The following is a 22,881-nucleotide window of genomic DNA, read 5'->3' as shown; positions in this document are numbered from 1 at the left end:
TATATCGGTAGATAATAGATATATCGATAGATAGATACCATACATAAATACGATAGATAGATCCATAGATAGATATGATAGATAGATACGATAGATATGTATCATATCTAGCTATCTATTGTATCCATCTAACGTATCTATCTATCTATCTAGCTGTGTGTGTGTATATATTCTTCAATGGAGTATGTAAATGAAGAGGTTGGACAAGAAATGACATCAATTTTTTTTTTTGTATATCTTTATTGAGCTTACAAAAACACACACAAATCCGCATGGAAAAAAAAACGCATGAAAAACGCATGTAAAAACGCATCAAAAACGCAGGTGACCTGCCAGTGACCTCAGGTGCAGATTTGGTGCAGATTTTACCTGCGTCAAATCCTGATCAAATCCTGATGCAATCCTGAATGTGGAAACATACCTTTAGAAACCGACTCCATGAGGATGGTCTGAGTGCCCGACATCCACAGATGGGGGTTGTGCTCACAGCCCAACACCGTGCAGGACGCTTGGCATTTGCCACAGAAGACCAGCATACCTCCCAACTTTTGAAGATGGGAAAGAGGGACAAAGTTTGCGGCCACGCCTCTGACCACGCCCATTCATAATTAGTCACACCCATATCCACGACCCAACCACACCCATTTAGCACTGCCGATCACACTGTTTCATATACAATAATTATAAACAAAAAAATATGGCCACACAGTGCTCCATACTGTATAATGGCCACACATGACACTCCATACTGTATGATGACCACACATGACGCTCCATACTGTATAATGACCGCACATGATGCTCCATACTGTATAATGACCGCACATGATGCTCCATACTGTATAATGGCCTCACATGATGCTCCATACTGTATAATGACTGCACATGATGCTCCATACTGTATACTGGCCGCACATGATGCTCCATACTGTATAATGACCGCACATGATGCTCCATACTGTATAATGGCCTCACATGATGCTCCATACTGTATAATGACTGCACATGATGCTCCATACTGTATACTGGCCGCACATGATGCTCCATACTGTATAATGACTGCACATGATGCTCCATACTGTATAATGACTGCATATGATGCTCCATACTGTATAATGACTGCACATGATGCTCCATACTGTATAATGACCGCACATGATGCTCCATACTGTATAATGACTGCACATGATGCTCCATACTGTATAATGACCGCACATGATGTTCCATACTGTATAATGACCCCACATGATGCTCCATACTGTATAATGAACGCACATGATGCTCCATACTGTATAATGACCGCACATGATACTCCATACTGTATAATGACCGCACATGATGCTCCATACTGTATAATGACCGCACATGATGCTCCATACTGTATACTGGCCGCACATGATGCTCTATACTGTATAATGACTGCACATGATGCTCCATACTGTATAATGACTGCACATGATGCTCCATACTGTATAATGACTGCACAGGATGCTCCATACTGTATAATGACTGCACAGGATGCTCCATACTGTATAATGACTGCACATGATGCTCCATACTGTATACTGGCCGCACATGATGCTCTTTACTGTATAATGACTGCACATGATGCTTCATACTGTATAATGACTGCACATGATGCTCCATACTGTATAATGACTGCACAGGATGCTCCATACTGTATAATGACTGCACAGGATGCTCCATACTGTATAATGGCCACACAGTTCTCTATACTGAATAATGATCCCACATGATGCTTAATACTGTATACTGACCCCCCCTCCTGTATGTATGGCTCATATTCCCCCCTGTATGTATGGCTCATATTCCCCCCCCCTATGCATGCTCATAGTTCCCCCCCCCTATGCATGGCTCATATTTCCCCCCGCACCCTATGCATGGCTCATATTTTCCCCCCACCCTATGCATGGCTCATATTCCCCCCCACCCTATGCATGGCTCATATTCCCCCCCCACCCTATGCATGGCTCATATTTCCCCCCCACCCTATGCATGGCTCATATTTCCCCCTCCTGTATGATGCATGGCTCATATTCCCCCCCCATCTTGAATGGCGACGGCGCGGCTTACCGTCCTCCTTCATCCCCCCTACCCTGTCCCCCGTCCCTCATACTTACCTGTTCCTCACCGCGCGGTCATCCCTCTCGCGCTGTGTCCCGACTCCCGGCTCAGCACCTTCTTCCTGGGTGAGCGGTCATGTGATGCCGCTTATTATAGGTCATGAATATACGCATATTCATGACCTTAAATGAGCAGTACCACGTGACCACTCATTCAGGAGCGCTGCAGAAGCCGAGACCAGCCATCGCTGGCGCAGGGTGAGTATTGTCTTCAAGGAGGGTGGGTGGGATGCGGGCGGGCGGGGGCAGGCGGGGGCGGGCGGGAGGTGACCCAACTTTTATAAAAAAAGAAAAAAAAAACACAGCCACAAACGTTGCTCAGGTGCCGCCCCCTGCATTGTCCCCGCCCTAGGCACGTAGTGCGGGACAACTAATGTCCCTCCCGGGATCGCAGGGCTGACTGTCAAAATAAGGACAGTCCCGCGGGATCCGGGACGGTTGGGAGGTATGCACCAGGATTGGCAAATTAGCCACTGGCGCCCTGTGCTCTTCTGCTCTTCACAGATGAAAGCAGGTTCACACTGAGCACATGTGACAGACATGACAGAGTCTGGAGACGCCGTGGAGAGCGATCGGCTGCCTGCAACATCCTTCAGCATGACCAGTTTGGCAGTGGGTCAGTAATGGTGTGGGGTGGCATTTCTTTGGAGGGCCGCACAGCCCTCCATGTGCTCGCCAGAGGTAGCCTGACTGCCATTAAGTACTGAGATGAGATCCTCAGACCCCTTGTGAGACCATATGCTGGTGCGGTTGGCCCAGGGTTCCTCCTAATGCAGGACAATGCCAGACCTCATGTGGCTGGAGTGTCTCAGTAGTTCCTGTAAGATGAAGGCATTGAATCTATGGACTGGCCCGCCCGTTCCCCAGACCTGAATCCGAATGAGCACATCTGGGACATGATGTCTCGCACCATCCACCAACGTCACATTGCACCACAGACTGTCCAGGAGTTGGCGGATGCTTTAGTCCAGGTCTGGGAGGAGGTCCCTCAGGAGACCATCCGCCGCCTCATCAGGAGCATGCCCAGGTGTTGTAGGGAGGTCATACAGGCACGTGGAGGCCACACACAATACTGAGCATCTTATTCTTGTCATGAGGCATTTCCACTGAAGTTGGATCAGCCTGTAATTTGATTTTCCACTTTGATTTTGAGTATCATTCTAAATCCAGACCTCCGTGGGATATTTGTTGTGATTTACATTGATAATTGTTATGTTTTACTAGATGGTGGCCCGATTCTAACACATTGGGTATTCTAGAATATGTATGTAGTTTATTTATGAAGATTTCAGATTAATGCAATGAATACACAGGATTCGTCCGGCCGGGTGCGACCAATTAGCGAAGCATGGTTCAAATCCCGCGTCAATTCGTGGCCAGATTGCGTCTGTTGCTGATTGGTCGCGCCCAGCCGGCCTCGAACAATTAGTGAAGCCAGGGCCAGCTACAGGTTTTTGAGGGCCCTGGGCGAAAGAGTCTCACAGCGCAAGTAGCATATAACACAGCCCACGTAGTATATTGCACAGCCACGTAGTATATAGCACAGCCACGTAGTATATTGCACAGCCACGTAGTATATAGCACAGCCACGTAGTATATAGCACAGCCACGTAGTATATAGCACAGCCCATGCAGTATAAAGCACAGCCCACGCAGTATATAGCACAGCCCACGCAGTATATAACACAGACCATGTAGTATATAGCACAGCCCACGCAGTATATAACACAGCCCATGCAGTACATAACACAGCCCACGTAGTATAAAGCACAGTCACGTAGTATATAGCACAGCCCACGTAGTATATAGCACAGCCACGTAGTATATAGCACAGCCCACATAGTATATAGCACAGCCCATGTAGTATATAGCACAGCCATGTAGTATATAGCACAGCCACGTAGCATATTGCACAGCGACGTAGTATATAACAAAGGCCATGCAGTATATAACACAGCCCATGCAGTATATAACACAGCCCACGTAGTATATAACACAGCCCACGTGGTATATAGCAATGTGGGCACCCTATCCCTGTTAAAAAAAAGTAGTTAAAAATAGTTATATACTCACCCTCCAGCGGCCCCCGCATCCAACCCAGGTCTTTAGCGATGCTCCTCGTGACGCTCCATTCCCAGTAATGCCTTGTGGCAATAACATGTGATGATGTAGCGGTCTCGCGAGACCGCTACGTCATCTCCGGTCATTGCCGCAATGCATTCTTGGGACCGGAGCGTCGCCAGGCTGGCGCGGACAGCGGCAGAAGGTGAGAATATAATGATTTTTTTTATTATTACTATTTTTAACATTATATGTTTTTACTATTGATGCTGCATCAATGGTAAAAAGTTGGGCACACTTACAGGGTTAATGGCGTTAACGGACTGCGTTATACCGCGTTATGCCGTGGTTAACGCAGTCCTAAAATGCTATGTGGGCGCTGACTGGAGGGGAGTATGGAGGAGGCACTGACTGGAGGGGAGTAGGGAGGGGCCAATTCGAGGCCGGACTGTGCCTGTCGCTGATTGGTCATGGCCAGTCGGCCGCAACCAATCAGCGACCCGGGATTTTTGTGACAGACAGACAAACAGGCGGAAGTACCCCATAGACAATTATATATATAGACTAGCTGTACTACCCGGCTTCGCCCGGGTTAATAACTGCTGTTAGCAAAATAGAATGTGTTAACAAAAATTTATTCATGTCTGCAAGCCTCGCTTCCCTCTCCTCAGAAAGTTCATTGGCCATTCAGGAAGCAGCTCTTGTTTTCATGTCTGCAAGCCTCACTTCCCTCTCCTCAGAAAGTTCATTGGCCCTTGAGGAAGCAGCTCTTGTTTTCCTGTCTGCAAGCCTCGCTTTCCTCTCCTCAAAGTTTATTGGCCCTTGAGGAAGCAGCCCTTGTTTCCATGTCTGCAAGCCTCGCTTTCCTCTCCTCAGAAAGTTCATTGGCCCTTGAGGAAGCAGCTCTTGTTTTCATGTCTGCAAGCCTCGCTTCCCTCTCCTCAGAAAGTTCATTGGCTCTTGAGGAAGCAGCTGCTGTTCTCATGTGTGTCAGCCTTGTTTCTCGGTCTTCACATTTTTCATTGGCTCTTAATGCAGTTTTTCTTTTTGCATCAGCTGACATTCATGCCATGGAATTCCTTTTCTTATGAGGCATTATTGTGGTAAAAATAGTCTGCAACTGGCAGTTTCTATATCCTCTCACATAGAGGTAATGTGACTGACATCAGCCTTTCCACCAACACACCCTAACTGACATGCTATTACCTCACACAAGCTCTGTTATACTGAGAATGTCCTTTGTTGCCTATATTAACAAATCAGAGCTCAGATTAATTAACTGTAGCAAAATAGAAGCTGAGCTGTGATTGGTTGCTATTGGCAGCCTGATAAATCCCCAGCCAACAGGAAGCCCTCTCCCCTGGCAGTATATATTAGCTCACACATACACATAATAGACAGGTCATGTGACTGACAGCTGCCAGATTTCCTACATGGTACATTGGTTGCTCTTGTAGTTTGTCTGCTTATTAATCAGATTTTTATTTTTGAAGGATACTACCAGACTTGTGTGTGTTTTAGGGCGAGCTTCGTGTGTCAAGTTGTGTGTGTTGAGTTGTGTGTGGCGACATGCATGTAGCGCCTTTTGTGAGATGAGTTTTGTGTGACGACATGCGTGTAGCAACTTTTTGTGTGTCGAGTTGCACGTGATAGGTTAGTGTAGCAAGTTGTGTGCAGCACGTTTTGCACATGGCGAGTTTTGCGCGTGGTGAGTTTTATGTGTGGTGCATTTTGAGTATGTGCAAGTTTTGTGTGAGGCAACTTTTGCATGTGTAGCAACTTTTGTACATGTGGCAATTTTTCCGAGTGTGCAAGTTTTGCATGTGGCGAGTTTTCCATGAGGTGAGTTTTGCACGTGAGCCTAGTTTTGCGTGAGCCTAGTTTTGCATGTGGCGAATTTTGCGCGTGGCGAGTTTTGAGCGGCGACTTTTGTGTTTCGACTTTTATGTGGTGAGGCTGGTGTATGTGTGGTGAAATGTGTGCTGAGGGTGATATATGTATTCAAGCACGTGGTAGTGTGTGGTGCATTTTGTGTGTGTGTTCATATCCCCATGTGTGGTGAATATCCCATATCGGGGCCCCACCTTAGCAACTGTACGGTATATACTCTTTGGCGCCATCACTCTTATTCTTTAAGTCCCCCTTGTTCACATCTGGCAGCTGTCAATTTGCCTCCAACACTTTTCCTTTCACTTTTTCCCCCATTATGTAGATAGGGGCAAAATTGTTTGGTGAATTGGAACGCGCGGGGTTAAAATTTTGCCTCACAACATAGCCTATGACGCTCTCGGGGTCCAAACGTGTGACTGTGCAAAATTTTGTGGCTGTAGCTGCAACGGTGCAGATGCCAATCCCGGACATACACACACACATTCAGCTTTATATATTAGATTGTTCTGAACACATTCCACTATGTAATGGATAAAAATTTTCAACTGGAATATTTCATTCAGAGATATCTAGGATGTGGGATTTTAGTGTTCCCTTTATTTATTTTTTTCAGCAGTGTATTTTCTTTTTTCAAGAATGTGTCAGGTTAAAAAATAAACAACAACAACAAAAAAAAGTAACAAAAACCTGATTTAAAGATTAGGTAATTTTCTGATGATACACTCCCTTTAAAAGAACGCCATCAACATTTTAGTGACTGACAACCAATCAGAGATAGGGGGTCCCCAATCAGGACCCCCACTATGAACCAGGACAGAGCTGCTTAGAAAGAGAAGCTTCTGCTCTGGATTGTTATATGGTCAACCATGGAAAATGACACTACTGTTCCTCTATGGCAGGAATATGGCTGATGGCACAATCAGTAGATCGCTGAGTGCCTCAGGGGCGAGGCCAGTGGTGATTGGCCAGTGAGTGGGCGGGACCTCGCTCAGAGCTTGTGCTGGGTCCTAGAGGCTGATCAGTGATGAGATATCACAGTTGTTGTTTCTGCAGAAGTAACATTCATCAAAGATGATATACAGGGCACCTGCTCACCCACAATCAGAATGGGGGGCTGCAATGTAAGATAGGATCCTAGGGGGAGGTTTCCAGCTACTGTAAAACACAGCACAGGAAAGCATTAAGCTACTTACTGGTAGCGGCATTTTTCGGAGGCCCATGACAGCACTACGAGAGAGGGGATCCGCCCTTCAGGAACAGGAAACCTACGGATACAAAAGGGCGGTACCTCTCCCATGCATCAGTTGTATTTCAGAGCCTGAGAGGACTACCGCGGTTAGTGGCACACAAATATACATTATATACAGTTTATATACAAAATATTCTATTGCATTGTGTTATGGTTACTGAGGCAGGAGCAAGAGTGGACCCTCTGGACCGTGGAAGGCGGCCCTCCGGGCGAGCGGCCCGAGTTAACCAACCCCTATACAGGGACTGTTTAGGAGCAAGCCCAGAGAGTACCAGACCACGGTAGCAGATACCAGGAGAGACGGCTCTTGATAAGTAAATAGAACAAAAGGGAGGACTAGGCTGGGATCCGGGAGATGTATAACCAGGAGAAGTGGGAACGTGCAGAGGATGACCAGAGACGGGAACGGAGCTGTAAGGAAAAGAAAGAGAAGGATAAACGAAAGGAGGCTGGGGTAGGAGCACAGAGAACGGAGGGAAGGAACGAGCGCTGAACCGGAGCGGAGATACAGAGCACAAAAGTAGTAAGCGGCCAGAGACAAAAGCTAGGAGCTAAAGACACTCAGGCACCTCCTAGCAGGGGAGGTGGCCTGATATACCGTGCTCTCTTCCGGGATTGGTAGTTGGAAGCCCACGTGAAGTAATACATCTGACGCAGGAAACCGAGGCCGGGAGAACGACCTAGCGCCGGGACCTGCGCGCCTGCGCAGAGGCAGACATGCCGCGATGAGGAGGAGGTGCGCGCCGGGACTGAGCGCGCCACCGAGCGGAAGCTGACGCGCGAGGAAGGGCAGTGACGGGAGAGAGCGAGGCAGCCCCGGAGGAGGAGGGAGCAACACCCCGGGAGTCGGAAGAGGAGCGGGAGCTGCGAACAGCGGCGGCAGCAGACGCACCAAGCCGGGAGCCAGGAACGGAGCGGTGAGTATGAATCGTAACAGTACCCCCCTCTTTAGGATCCCCTCCCTTAAATTTAGCGAAAAAACTCCCTCCCACGAACCCTCTTCTTGGCTAAAATATCCCTCACCTCAAAAATGTTATCGGCTTGAAAAGGCTGAGGAGAGGTACAGGAAGACGGATGGAAGCGGTTGATTATAACAGGTTTGAGCAGAGATACATGAAAGGTATTGGGAATACGGAGCGAGGCAGGCAACTTCAGCTTGTAAGCGACTTCGTTGACCCGACTCAGAACTTCAAAGGGACCAATGAAACGAGGACCAAGTTTGTAGGAAGGAATCTTAAGCCTTATGTAACGTGAAGCAAGCCAAACCTTATCGCCGGGCAAAAATGGAGAGGAGTCCAAGCGTCTTTTGTCAGCGTGTCTCTTCATTTTAACAGAGGCCTTCTCGAGAGCCTCTTTTACTTCACCCCATATTGCTGAGAAATTCGAAGTCAAGAAATCTGCGGCTGGAACTCCTGTTGTGGAAGAAACCGGAAGCGGCATATTTGGATGTTGACCAAAAACGACAAAGAAAGGAGATTTGGCTGACGACTCATTAGAGTGATTGTTATAAGCGAATTCGGCCCAAGGCAGGAGACTCACCCAATCATCTTGATGGGAATTGGTGAAGTGACGAAGATAGGCAGCCACAATCTGATTCGTTCGTTCGGCTTGACCATTAGTTTGAGGGTGATAGGCAGAAGAAAAATCTAGAGACACCTTCAGAAGCTTGCATAGTGCCCTCCAAAAACGAGATGTAAACTGCACTCCTCGGTCAGACACAATGTTTTGAGGAAAACCATGAAGCTTGAAGATAGTTGAAATGAAGATCTTCGCTAATTCTGGAGCCGAGGGAAGTCCAGGCAAGGGAATGAAATGGGCCATCTTGGAGAACCGATCTACCACCGTAAGGATGACTGTACAACTTGAGGATTTCGGTAAATCGGTAATGAAGTCCATGGCAATGTGTTGCCACGGACTAGAAGGCACTGGAAGAGGAAGCAACCCTCCACGAGGTAACTGTCTTGGCACTTTGCACTTCGCACAAGAGGGACATGAGGCAACAAATTCTTCGATATCTCGTCGTAACGAAGGCCACCAATAGTAGCGGGAGACGAGAAGAAAAGTTTTCTTAACTCCGGCGTGGCCTGCCAATTTAGAGGAATGTCCCCAGCGTAGCACAGTCCCTTTGTCTTTTTCAGTGACTAACGTCTTACCCGGAGGAGGACAGATCAGTCCTACAGGAGCTACGGTAACGATTTTACTGGGATCCATAATATGAGCTGGCTCCTCGACAAGGTCTTCTGGCTGCGAAAGTCTGGACAGGGCGTCTGCTTTGACGTTTTTGTCACCAGACCGAAAGCGGAGCTCGAAGTCGAAACGGGCAAAGAACAGGGACCAACGAGCTTGCCGAGGATTAAGTCTGTGTGCGGTTTGAAGATAGGCCAGGTTCTTATGGTCAGAAAAAATCACAAATGGATGAACGGCTCCTTCAAGAAGATGTCTCCATTCTTGTAAAGCCAACTTTATGGCTAAGAGTTCTCGGTCCCCGATAGTATAGTTACGTTCCGAAGCCGAAAATGTCTTGGAAAAGAAACCGCAGGGAACCAGTCGGCCCGTAGAGGTTCTTTGAGAAATCACTGCTCCGGCACCTGTGGAAGAGGCATCCACCTCGAGAATGAATGGCCTATTGATTTCAGGGTGGTGTAACACTGGGGCGGAAGAGAACGATTGTTTCAGGAGCACAAAGGCTTTTTCAGCCTCCGGAGGCCAAGTCTTCGGATTGGAACCTTTATGGGTGAGAGCGGTAAGAGGGCGTACTACAGAGGAGAAATGTGAAATAAACTGTCTGTAGTAGTTGGCAAACCCTAGAAACCGTTGAATGGCTTTAATTCCATAGGGACGTGGCCAATTGAGAATAGCGCTCACCTTCTCCGGATCCATTTTGAGACCAGTATCAGAAATGATGTATCCCAAAAAGGGCAAGGAAGTTTGCTCGAAGAGGCACTTCTCATACTTGGCGTAAAGACGATTCTCTCTTAAACGTTGCAGAACCAGACGGACGCTTCTTCTGTGAGAAGGTAGATCTGCCGAAAAAATCAGGATGTCGTCTAAATACACCACAACACAGGAATAGAGAAGGTCTCGAAAGATGTCATTCACGAATTCTTGGAAAACTGCGGGAGCATTGCAGAGGCCGAACGGCATGACTAGGTATTCGTAATGCCCATCCCGGGTGTTAAAGGCAGTCTTCCATTCATCGCCAGAGCGGATCCGAACAAGGTTGTAAGCACCCCGAAGATCTAGTTTCGTAAAGATTCGCGCCCCTCTTAGACGATCGAAGAGCTCAGGAATAAGAGGCAGCGGATATTTATTCTTGACCGTAATGTTGTTCAGGCCTCGGTAGTCAATGTAGGGTCGAAGAGATCCGTCCTTCTTCTTGACAAAGAAGAATCCCGCACCAGCGGGGGAAGAAGACTTTCGAATGAATCCTTTAGCTAAGTTCTCTTGGACGTATTCGGACATAGCTTTGGTCTCGGCAGGAGATAACGGGAAGATTCTCCCTCTGGGAGGAGTGGAGCCGGAGAGAAGCTCGATTGGGCAATCATAGGCCCGGTGTGGAGGAAGACTTTCGGCTTCTTTCTTATCAAAAACATCCATGTAAGACCGGTATGGAGCAGGTAGTCCGGAGGGAACAGGATTAGTTGAGGACGAAACTATAGGGCAGACGGGAAGAAGGCATTGTTTTTGACACGCAGATCCCCAACGGAGAACATCACCCGACCGCCAATCCAGAGTAGGTTCGTGTACACGGAGCCAGGGGAGACCTAGAAGCAGAGCATGGGTTAGATTTGGTAAGACATAGAAAGTAATCTTCTCGTGATGAAGAGCCCCGATACGCAGTTCAATCTCCTCCGTGACCATGGTAACGGCGTCTTGCAAGGGTCTTCCATCCACAGAAGTAATCAGACGAGGAGGGTCCAAAGAAAGAACTGGAACGCAAAGCCTCCGAACCGCCTCAAGGCTGATAAAATTGCCTGCCGCGCCCGAATCCACATACGCGAGCTCAGAAAAGCGCTTCTGGCCGAGGACAATCAGGACAGACAAAAACAAAGGTTGAGAGGAGTTAGAGTCACCTAGGGAGGCCTCTCTTACCTGGCCTAGGTGGAGGAGTTTTCCGGCCTCTCAGGACATGCCCGAAGTAAATGTGTAGCGCTACCGCAGTAAAAGCAGAGTCCCTGAGAACGTCTCTCCCGACGACGTTGCTCTGCCATCTTGAGTCGGTCGACCTGCATGGGTTCTGGAGCGGATGCTGTAGGCGACGACGAGGGCCGGGGGCTCCCTGACCTGCGGAGAGGTGGTAGAGTACGAACAGACCTCCTCTCTCTAGCGGACTCACGTGACCGCTCTTGGAAGCGTAAGTCAATGTGCGTGGAGAGGGATATGAGGTCCTCTAAAGAGGTGGGACTATCTCGTCCAGCCAACTCATCTTTAATCCGACTGGACAGACCTCGCCAGAAGGCGCCAACCAAGGCCTCGTTATTCCACCCTAACTCTGAGGCCAGCGTACGGAAGCGAATGGCATATTGGCCAACTGATAGAGAGCCTTGCTGAAGATTGAAAAGCGCCTCAGTTGTGGAAGCTAAGCGTCCGGGCTCATCGAAGACCCTGCGGAAAGTCTCTAAAAAGGAGGCCAATTGAGAGACTACAGGATCATCCTGCTCCCACAGGGGATTGACCCAGGACACGGCCTCTCCTTCCAAATGGGACACTATGAAAGCTACTTTGGCTCGGTCAGTGGGATATTGCTGGGGCAGAAGTTCAAAGTGGAGACGACATTGGTTCAGAAATCCCCTACAGAGTTTGGGATCTCCGTTAAACCTAGGAGGTTTGCCAAGACGAGGCGGCGGATGTGGCGAAGGAGAAGGATTAGAGTCCTGCGAGACCTGAGCGGAAGCGGCGGAGACGGACTGCAAATTAAATAAGCGGTCGTCAATGGAAGCCATGTAGGACAGCATACGCGTCTGCGTATCACGCTGTTGAGAAAGCTCCTGCTGCAGTCCTGCAATTTGGTTAGCATTAACCGGGTCGGCGGTCTGAATAGAAGTCAGACGGGACTCCATGTTTTTCATAAAGGACATAATGCGCTGCTGGTTGTCACGCAAGTGCGCCAGTTCCTTCTGAGCAGAGAACGCGGAACCTGCGGGGTCCATGGCCTGAGTGTGCTGTTATGGTTACTGAGGCAGGAGCAAGAGTGGACCCTCTGGACCGTGGAAGGCGGCCCTCCGGGCGAGCGGCCCGAGTTAACCAACCCCTATACAGGGACTGTTTAGGAGCAAGCCCAGAGAGTACCAGACCACGGTAGCAGATACCAGGAGAGACGGCTCTTGATAAGTAAATAGAACAAAAGGGAGGACTAGGCTGGGATCCGGGAGATGTATAACCAGGAGAAGTGGGAACGTGCAGAGGATGACCAGAGACGGGAACGGAGCTGTAAGGAAAAGAAAGAGAAGGATAAACGAAAGGAGGCTGGGGTAGGAGCACAGAGAACGGAGGGAAGGAACGAGCGCTGAACCGGAGCGGAGATACAGAGCACAAAAGTAGTAAGCGGCCAGAGACAAAAGCTAGGAGCTAAAGACACTCAGGCACCTCCTAGCAGGGGAGGTGGCCTGATATACCGTGCTCTCTTCCGGGATTGGTAGTTGGAAGCCCACGTGAAGTAATACATCTGACGCAGGAAACTGAGGCCGGGAGAACGACCTAGCGCCGGGACCTGCGCGCCTGCGCAGAGGCAGACATGCCGCGACGAGGAGGAGGTGCGCGCCGGGACTGAGCGCGCCACCGAGCGGAAGCTGACGCGCGAGGAAGGGCAGTGACGGGAGAGAGCGAGGCAGCCCCGGAGGAGGAGGGAGCAACACCCCGGGAGTCGGAAGAGGAACGGGAGCTGCGAACAGCGGCGGCAGCAGACGCACCAAGCCGGGAGCCAGGAACGGAGCGGTGAGTATGAATCGTAATACATTGTAACTAGATACCACACGTGAGATCTATATATATCTCATTATATACATTATAGGAAGTGCAACCCCCACATAAATAGGGAGGAAACTAAGGGTGCTGTCATGGGCCTCTGAAAAATGCCGCTACCAGTAAGTAGCTTAATGCTTTATTCGGACTCCCATGACAGCACTACGAGAGATTTACAGAGATGTAAGCTACCTTAGGGAGGGACTATAGCTTGTAGCACCCTTAACCCGAAGGTGAGATCAGAGGAGAACCCCAAATCCAACCGATAGTGCTTAAAAAAGGTGGAAGGGGACGACCACGTGGCTGCCTTACATATCTGGTCGATTGACACTCCAGATCTTTCCGCCCAGGAGGTAGCCATGGCCCTGGTGGAATGTGCCCTCAGATTATAAGCCAGAGAGATAGCCTCCCTAATCCACTTCGCTAGTGTGTACTTCGATACTCTAAGCCCTTTCCTAGGACCTTGGAAGGACAAAAATAACGCATTCTCTCTCTTCCAAGCATCAGTGACCGAGATATATTCTAACAGACATCTCCTAACATCCAATGTATGGAGTAGTTCTTCCTTAGTATTGGAAGGATTAGGGAGAAATGATGGTAAAACTATCTCCTGTGATCTGTGAAAATGTGATGCCACCTTTGGCAAATAGGCCGGGTCCGGTTTGAGGACTACTCTATCCTGTAGAAACTCTGTATAAGGTGAAAGTCTGGAGAGCGCCTGTATGTCCCCTACCCTACAAGCAGATGTTATTCCTACCAAAAATGCTGTTTTAAGGGATAATATCTTAACCGAGGCTGAATGTAAGGGCTCAAACGGTTCCCTAGTCAAGGCTGAGAGGACTAGGTTGAGATCCCAAGGCACCGACCTATTCTTGTGTATAGGTCTAGCTCTACTAGATGCTTTAATAAACCTTGATACCCAAAAATTATTAGCAATGTTACAAGAAAACAAGGCCCCTAGGGCTGAGACTTGTACTTTTAACGTACTTGTAGATAGATTTAGATCCAAACCGTTCTGCAGGAATTCTAAAATCGTTATATTGGTATTCCCTCTTCAATATTAAAATCTGAAGAGGCCAGGAACTTCCTCCAGGTTCTAGAGTAGATTCTTGTTGTTATTTGTTTTCTACTCTTCATAAGGGTATCAATTAAATTTGGGGAAAAACCTCTGTTTTTTAACAACGACCTCTCAAACTCCATGCCGTCAAATGGAGTCCCTTTACTTGTGGATGGCTGATCGGACCCTGGTGGAGTAAATCCGGAATGTCCGGAAGTACCCAGGGGTCTTCCACTGACATGGTCCTGAGCCAGGAAAACCAGGCCCTTCTGGGCCAGAATGGGGCAATCAGTATGACTCTTGCCCGATCCTCCCTTATCTTTCTGAACACTAGGGGCAATATGCCCAGAGGGGGGAACGCATAAGCCAATCGAAAATCCCATTTGATCAGGAAGGCATCCACTGCCAGAGGATTCTCCCTGGGATTTAGGGAACAGAATTTTCTTGTTTTTCTGTTGTCCTTGGTGGCAAATAAGTCCACCTCTGGATGACCCCACTTGCGGACAATCTGATCGAAGATGTCTCTGTTCAGAGTCCATTCCCCTTGTCTTAAGGTGTTGCGGCTTAGAAAGTCTGCTTTTACATTTTCTTTTCCTCTTATATGCAGCGCAGTTAAAGATAGTAAATGGTTTTCTGCTGTCTGGAGCAGGCGGTCCGCTACTTCCATCAGAGATTCGGAATGTGTTCCACCCTGGTGATTTACGTAGGCCACCGCCACCTGGTTGTCCGAGAGGATCTTGACATGGTGACCCTGTAGATATACGAGGAGTTTCTTAACTGAAAATTCAATCGCCATTAACTCCCTCTGATTGGAAGAGGCTGATGTTTGGGGGTCCCATAGACCCTGAACTATAATGTCACCCATGTGTGCCCCCCACCCTGCGGGGCTAGCATCTGTTGTTATTACACGAGTCACATTTGTGACCCAGGGAACTCCTGCTGATAGATTGTCTTTAGCTAGCCACCATCTAAGAGATGTAAGAGTTACTGGACTCAATATCACCTGACCCTGTAAGGCTTTATCGTTAACCAGTACCTCAGACTGTAAAGGTCTGGTATGGAATTGGGCCCAACGGACAGCGGGAATACACGAAGTTAGGGATCCTAACAGTGACATAGCTTGTCTAAGGGTCATGGAGGGTTTATCAATCACCTTTGACACCTGTTGTTGAATATGCAATAATTTATCAGTTGGAAGACAGCATTGTTGGGTCTCTGAATTTAATAACAGCCCTAGGAATCTCAGAATTTTTAGGGGCTGTAATTGGGATTTTTCATAATTTATAATCCAGCCCAGGCGATCTAGTCTGGTTGTAGCCGTCCTCACTTGTGAAAGGCAATGGTCTGCTGAATTCCCCACTATAAGGAAATCATCCAGATAAGGAATAAAGAGGATATTGGACTCTCGTAAGTGCGCCATGACCTCAGAGACTATTTTTGTAAACACCCTAGGTACTGCTGATAGGCCGAAGGGAAGAGCTCTGAACTGAAAATGGCAAACTATTCCTCCCATAGACACCGCTACTCTTAGGAATCTCTGGAAGTCCTCATGGATAGGTACATGATAGTATGCATCCTTTAAATCTACAACTACCATGAAGCAGTGTTTGAACAACATCTTTATTGTTGAACTGATTGATTACATTTTAAAGGTCTTATTAAGCAGAAACTCATTAAGGGATTTAAGATTTATGATAGTTCTAAACGATTTATCTGGTTTTTGAATCAGAAACAGAGGAGAGTAGAACCCTCTTCCCCTTTCTGATTCCGGGATTTCAATCAGAACCTTTTTAAGGCATAAATTTATGACCTCCGCTTCCAAAGCTGTCTGTTCAAGGGTGGAAGAACGTAAAGGGGTTAACTTAAACTTATCTCGAGGCAAGTGATTAAATTCAAGTCTCAGACCATCTGATATTATGCCTCAGACCCAGTCACTATTTGTGATGTCAGACCATGCTGAAGAGAAGGCTGCCAATCTCCCCCCAACAGGGATTGCTAGTCATTGGTCAGGTTTCTTACGTTCTTTCGAACTTTCGAACATGTAGCCCGTACCTCTCCTGCGTCTATCCTCCCATCTAAAATTATCTCTAGAAGGTGAGGATACGCATTTCCTTCCGCGGCCAAATCTCCTTCTGTTGAAAGGACGACGGTAAGTTGCTGATGACAAATTAGGGAACTTTTTCTTGTCATCTCCTGCTTTCTATAGCAACTCATCCAAGGTTGGCCCGAAGAGGTATTCCCCTTTGCATGGGATAGCGCAGAGTTTTGATCTTGATTGAATGTCTCCTGACCAACACTTCAACCATAAGGCTCTACGAGCCGCGTTGGAGAGTCCTGCTGCTCTGGCCGCCATTCTACCTGAATCCACTGAAGCGTCTGACAGGAAGGCAGCAGCATCCTGAATTACTGGTAGAGCATTCAGAATTGTATTCCTGGAAGGATCTGGCTGTACACGTTGCGGCCACTGCAGGCCTCAAAGATCCGTCCGCCATCTTCCAGGTACCTTTAAGGAAGGTGTCTGCCTTCCTATCAAGAGGATCCTTAAGGGTCCCCATGTCCTCAAATGGTAGTGAGGATTTCTTTGATGCTTTCGCCACTGCAGCATCTAATTTAGGGGCCTTGTCCCAGGTATCAACAGCTGTATAATCAAAGGGGTATCTGCGCTTCAATGCTGGTGGTAACGAGCCTTTCTTTTCAGGTTTCTTCCACTCTCTTAGAATTAAATCCTGAATCTTTTCATTCACCGGAAAGGATCTACGTTTTTTATGATCTCACCCGCTGAACATTATTTCTTGTCTGGAAGGTTGCGTCATAGGCTCTTCTAGGCCCATTGTACCTCTGACTGATTTAACTAATTTGTCAACCCGGTCCAGAGGTAGACAAAATCTGCCAGAGTCCTCTTCTGATGAAGAGGAAGAGGGAATAAAGCCATAGGAACCTTCTTTTTTCTTCCTCCGAAGAATCAGAGATCAAGGGAGTTTTATGCTTCGAACCTCCCGCTTGGGATAGGGACCGCAGGGATTCCCTTACTTCCATACGGATCATCTCCTTTAAATTAGCCGTACTCGCAGATTCTTCCACTACCTAGGGAGGACAATAAGGGTGATAATGGAGCGCCCCCACTGCCGCAGGGCCGAGGGGCACCCGGTACCGGGCCTCTGTGTCTCAGGTCTGGGGTTGTCACGGTGGCTAGGCCCGGTCCGTGGCCCTGCTGAGGGGCGTCCAGTGAAAGTTGAGAATGTGATGATGTTGTGGTGTGGTGCAGGTCGCGGTGAATAACGAGGACACCAGGTTGCAGTCTCTTTACCTCTTTACTGAAGGCTTCAGGATCCTCAGTCCGGAATACAGTTAACCGGGCTACCTGAGTCCGGCCGGTCCAATGGCACCTCCAGAGTTCCCTTTGCAGGTGGAAATCTGTGCCTACCTTCTAGCGCTTGTGTGTTGTAGTCCTTTCCTGCTGTGCTTCCGGGATAGTCCTCACAACTGTTGTGTCTGTTTCTGACGTTCCCTCACAACTCGATTATGATGTTCTTCTTCGTCCCCCAGATGATATGGCTAGGACGCACCCGTATGACGGGTAGGCGGAGGTCTTCTGGGACCCTAGAGTCGCCCCTCTCCAAATGTTGCCCCCTGTGTCTGCTTAGGTGATTTTGGGTGAGACAGCCCGCCTAGAACTGACTGTCCTGCCGTAGGTTTGAAGTAAGGCCTGGAGCTCAATACTTCCTCGGCGTTTCCGGCCACCGGCTGCGCGCCTCAGTAGGATGTTGCCTCGTCTTACAGCACGACTCCTACTGGTGTTTCTCCTTGTTGCGTTGATCTCGTTTCTCACTCAGCACAATAAACCTCGCTTCTTGTCCTTTCTTGGGGTACCGCCACAATGAAGTGCAGGCGCGGTCCCGTAACGTTCTTTCTGTTCGCTAGGCCTCTGTCAGGATCCCACCCCCGACAGGGACCCCCCCTGAATCTTCCCCTGCAACACCCTCTGCCACAGGATGTTGCCTGGTTCCAACCCAGTCAGCTTCTGTCTAACTTCCTATCTGACCCCCAGTTTTACCAGATTGTGAGGAGTGGCCTAATACATAGCACCCTTAGCTCCCCCTGGAGGCCAGACTGTGAAGTGTATTGGTGTCTGTGATACCTGGTCAGGTGAACTCCTTCAGTGCCATCAGACGTACCATAGCCCCCCTTAGCGGCGGAGCATCAGTACTGCAACGACCAGGACTCTGGGGCGCTGCAATAACCCCTACCACTCCTGTAGACCTCACCGTCTGCTGTATACAGGTGGCGCATCATTTTTGGGGATAAGAATCTGGTAAAGGGATCCCACAGAGGGCGCACTCCTTATGTTTCGTCTTGCCTGTACTTTTCTTCCCCTAAAATGACAAAGTATAAGGGGCCCGCGTCACTAGGGGAACATTCACGTAGATCACTCACCAGTGCACGCCAAAACAGGTACCGGAATACGAGGGGGTTCTTTCCCAGTCGACGTTCTTGATCCCTGCTTGGATGAGCTCTTACGACTAGACTGGTCACTCCTGACATGCTTCTTTTCCATGGGATTCTGTCGCACTTCATCCAGCAGCTGAGGCTGCTGATCACCATCACTCTCCATGATGAAAATGTGGCCAAAAGTAGGGTTCTAAATCCGACACCTGTTTTAATCCCCCTGGATTCCAGTCAGCAGACTGCCAGGCGCTGCCCCCATTGGTCCACGCTGTTCAGGCTGCAGCTGGGAGGTCAGCGGGTCCTGTGAGGAATGCGACCCGGAGGCACCCGCAGACTCCGCCCCCGATGTCACCGCAGCCCGGAAACGCTCCAGCTCACACAGAGCGGTGCAGGACGCCGGAACCCCGCAACACTGCCGCACAGACCTGAAGGGACGGGCATACTTACCGCCACTGGCGCTGATTGAGACAAGAAATCCTCCGGACTCTGCTCCCTGCTGTAATACACCACCGACGTGCAGTCCAGCCAGGACCACTGTGGCATCTCCAGGGACTCCCGCACCGGCCGAGGTAGGAGACCCCCCCGCTACCTGCCAGCCTGGGTCCTTTAGGATTTATCCGTAGGAATCTGTCCCTCCAGGAACAGGAAACCAACTGATGCATGGGAGAGGTGCCGCCCTTTTGTATCCGTAGGTTTCCTGTTCCTGAAGGGCGGATCCCCTCTCTCGTAGTGCTGTCATGGGAGTCCGAATAAATAGGCAATTACCATATGGCATTATGTGGGCTGTATTATCTTACCAGTATATGGTGGTATTATATATGAGCGTCATATTGCAGCATTATATAGAAACTAGATGGTGGCCCGATTCTAACGCATCGGGTATTCTAGAATATGCATGTCCACGTAGTATATCGCCCAGTCACGTAGTATATTACCCAGTCTTGTAGTATTTTGCCCAGTCACGTAGTATAATGCTCCATGCAGTTATGGCCCCATAGATGCCCCATATAATGCTCCATGCAGTTATGGCCCCATAGATGCTCCGTATAATGCTCCATGCAGTTTTGGCCCCATAGATGCCCCATATAATGCTCCATGCAGTTCTTTATGGCCCCATAAACGCTCCATACAGCATTGTGCCACATGTAATGCTGCTGCTGCAATAAAAAAATAAATAAATCAATCACATACTCACCTCTCGTTGCTGCTCCTCAGCATCCCGTCTCTCCGCACTGACTGTACAGGCAGAGGGCGGCGCGCACACTAATACGTCATCGCGCCCTCTGACCTGCACAGTCACTGCAAGAGGACGGGAAGACGGAGCGGCGCCCAGCGGATGGAACGCAGACAGGTGAATATGAAATACTCACCTGCTCCTGGTGCTCTTGACGCTGTCCCTGCCTGTCCCATGGTATAATGATTATAAGGGATAACTCGGGAGACTCTTTGCATGGAACAAGACAACTACAGGACACAGTTTTATAAGTGGTAAAGTCTATATTATCACACGGTGATTCAAACAGGTGCAGAGAGAAACTGAAGTCCACAACACTTGGTGTAAATATAAATGCAGCTTAACAGTCTATAGGAAACTTCAGAGGAAAGTGCAAGTCTATGAAGCACAATTATTCTTGAGGATACTTGACACGAATAAGTCCTTGGAAGTCCAAACACCGATAGATATGCTTATAAGGCAGTTCAAATAATATATTAGCACAACGAGGTAGGCCTGGGTAAAAGTCTCAGGTTTAAGCAGAGCAGCAACAGCTTACATGTCCAGAAAATGCAGACGGAAACAAACACAAGCAGCCAGATGGAGGATTACTGGAAACCGATGTATGCAGCAGAAACTCAGAGCTGAGTAGCAGGATTTCCACACAGGTTCACAGGAGCAGGTGCAAAGCCAGGGAGTCGCCAGGGTGGAGCTGGATGCAAGGCAGAATACTCTAGCACAGACTAAAGGCTGGGGTGGAGTTATATAGCAGGAAGACACAGTGCACATGAGACCAAAGACGCCATCTTGGAAAAGGGCAGTAATGCACAAAAGGTAATCAAAATGTTCAGAGTCCTGACATTACTCCCTCCTTAGAAGCAGCCTCAGGACGATCCTGGACCTGGTTTCTCAGGGAATCTTTGATGAAGACGAGAGATCTTCTGTTGGGCATTGATTGATGTTTTCCACAGGTTCCCAAGAGTCTTCCCCAGGGGGATATATCCCTGCCATCTTATAAGATATTGGAGCCAATTCCTGCGAATCCTGGAATCAATAATATCCTCCACCACAAATTGTTCTTGCCCATCAATCACCACAGGCTGCGGAGGTGGCACAACACGTCCCTGGAAGGTATTAGGAGATACAGGCTTTAGTAAAGATACATGAAAAACTGGGTGTACCTTCATAGTCCTAGGCAGCTTCAGACGGCAGGCCACAGAGCTCACAATACCTTTGATCTTGAAAGGACCAATGAATTTCTGTCCAAGTTTTTGTGAAGGAACCTTTAACTTCAGATTCTTAGTTGCTAACCACACGGAATCTCCTACCTTAAACATGGGTGCAGGTTTACGGAATCTATCAGCCGATCTCTTATAACGTTCTTGAGCCGTGGTCAGGGATTCCTTCAGAACCTCCAGATTTTGCCTCATCTCAGTCAGCCTTTCCTCGACTGCTGGAACCGGAGAATTAATCGGAGACCTAGGTAAGATACATGGATGATAACCCAGATTGGCAAAGAAAGGAGTGAACTTAGGGTACTGTCACACAGTGCCATTTTGATCGCTACGACGGTACGATTCGTGACGTTCTAGCGATATCGTTACGATATCGCAGTGTCTGACACGCAGCAGCGATCAGGGACCCTGCTGAGAATCGTACGTCGTAGCAGATCGTTTGGAACTTTCTTTCGTCGCTTGATCACCTGCTGACATCGCTGGATCGTTGTGTGTGACAGCGATCCAGCGATGTGTTCGCTTGTAACCAGGGTAAACATCGGGTAACTAAGCGCAGGGCCGCGCTTAGTAACCCGATGTTTACCGTGGTTACCAGCGTAAATGTAAAAAAAACAAACAGTACATACTCACATTCCGGTGTCTGTCCTCCGGCATCTCAGCTTCTCTGCACTGTGAGCGCCGGCCAGCCAGAAAGCGAGCACAGCGGTGACGTCTGACGTCACCGCTCTGCTTTCCGGCCGCTGTGCTTACACAGTGCAGAGAAGCTGAGACGCCGGGGACAGACACCGGAATGTAAGTATGTACTGTTTGTTTTTTTTACGTTTACGCTGGTAACCAGGGTAAACATCGGGTTACTAAGCGCGGCCCTGCGCTTAGTAACCCGATGTTTACCCTGGTTACCCGGGGACTTCGGCATCGCTCCAGCGCCGTGATTGTAACGTGTGACCGCAGTCTACGACGCTGGAGCGATAATCATACGATCGCTGCGACGTCACGGATCGTGCCGTCGTAGCGATCAAAATGGCACTGTGTGACAGTACCCTTAGTGGAGGCGCTCTGAGAATTGTTGTATGAAAATTCGGCTAACGGCAGTAATTCCAACCAATCAACTTGGAGATGGCCAACATCTTAGATATTGCTCCAACGTCTGGTTGGTACGCTCAGTCTGACCATTTGTCTGGGGATGGTAAGTGGAACAGAGACAGACATTAATATTGAGTGCAGAGCAAAACCCCTTCCAGAATCTTGAAGTGAACTGTACTCCACGGTCAGAGATGATCTGATCCGGGACCGCATGCAGCCGGAAGACATTCTGAAAAACCAAGTTCACTGTATCCTTAGCTGAGGGGAGGCTGGTGCATGGAACAAAATGAGCAGCTTTAGTCAGGCGATCAACTACTACCATGATCGTATTCATGCCCCCTGATGTAGGCAGCTCCACAATAAAGTCCATTGATATAGACCACCAAGGTCGGGACAGAACAGTTAATGGTTGCAGGAGACCCGTAGGTGCCACACAAGGAGTCTTGTAATGAGCACATACCTCGCAAGAGAGAACATAGTCCTTAGTATCCTTCAGGCAGGTTGGCCACCAGAAGAATCGGCTCAGGAACTCTTGTGTCTTC

This window comes from Ranitomeya variabilis, chromosome 2 (assembly GCF_051348905.1).
Source record: "Ranitomeya variabilis isolate aRanVar5 chromosome 2, aRanVar5.hap1, whole genome shotgun sequence".
NCBI lineage: Eukaryota > Metazoa > Chordata > Amphibia > Anura > Dendrobatidae > Ranitomeya > Ranitomeya variabilis.
Note: the sequence above shows the minus strand (reverse complement) of the source record.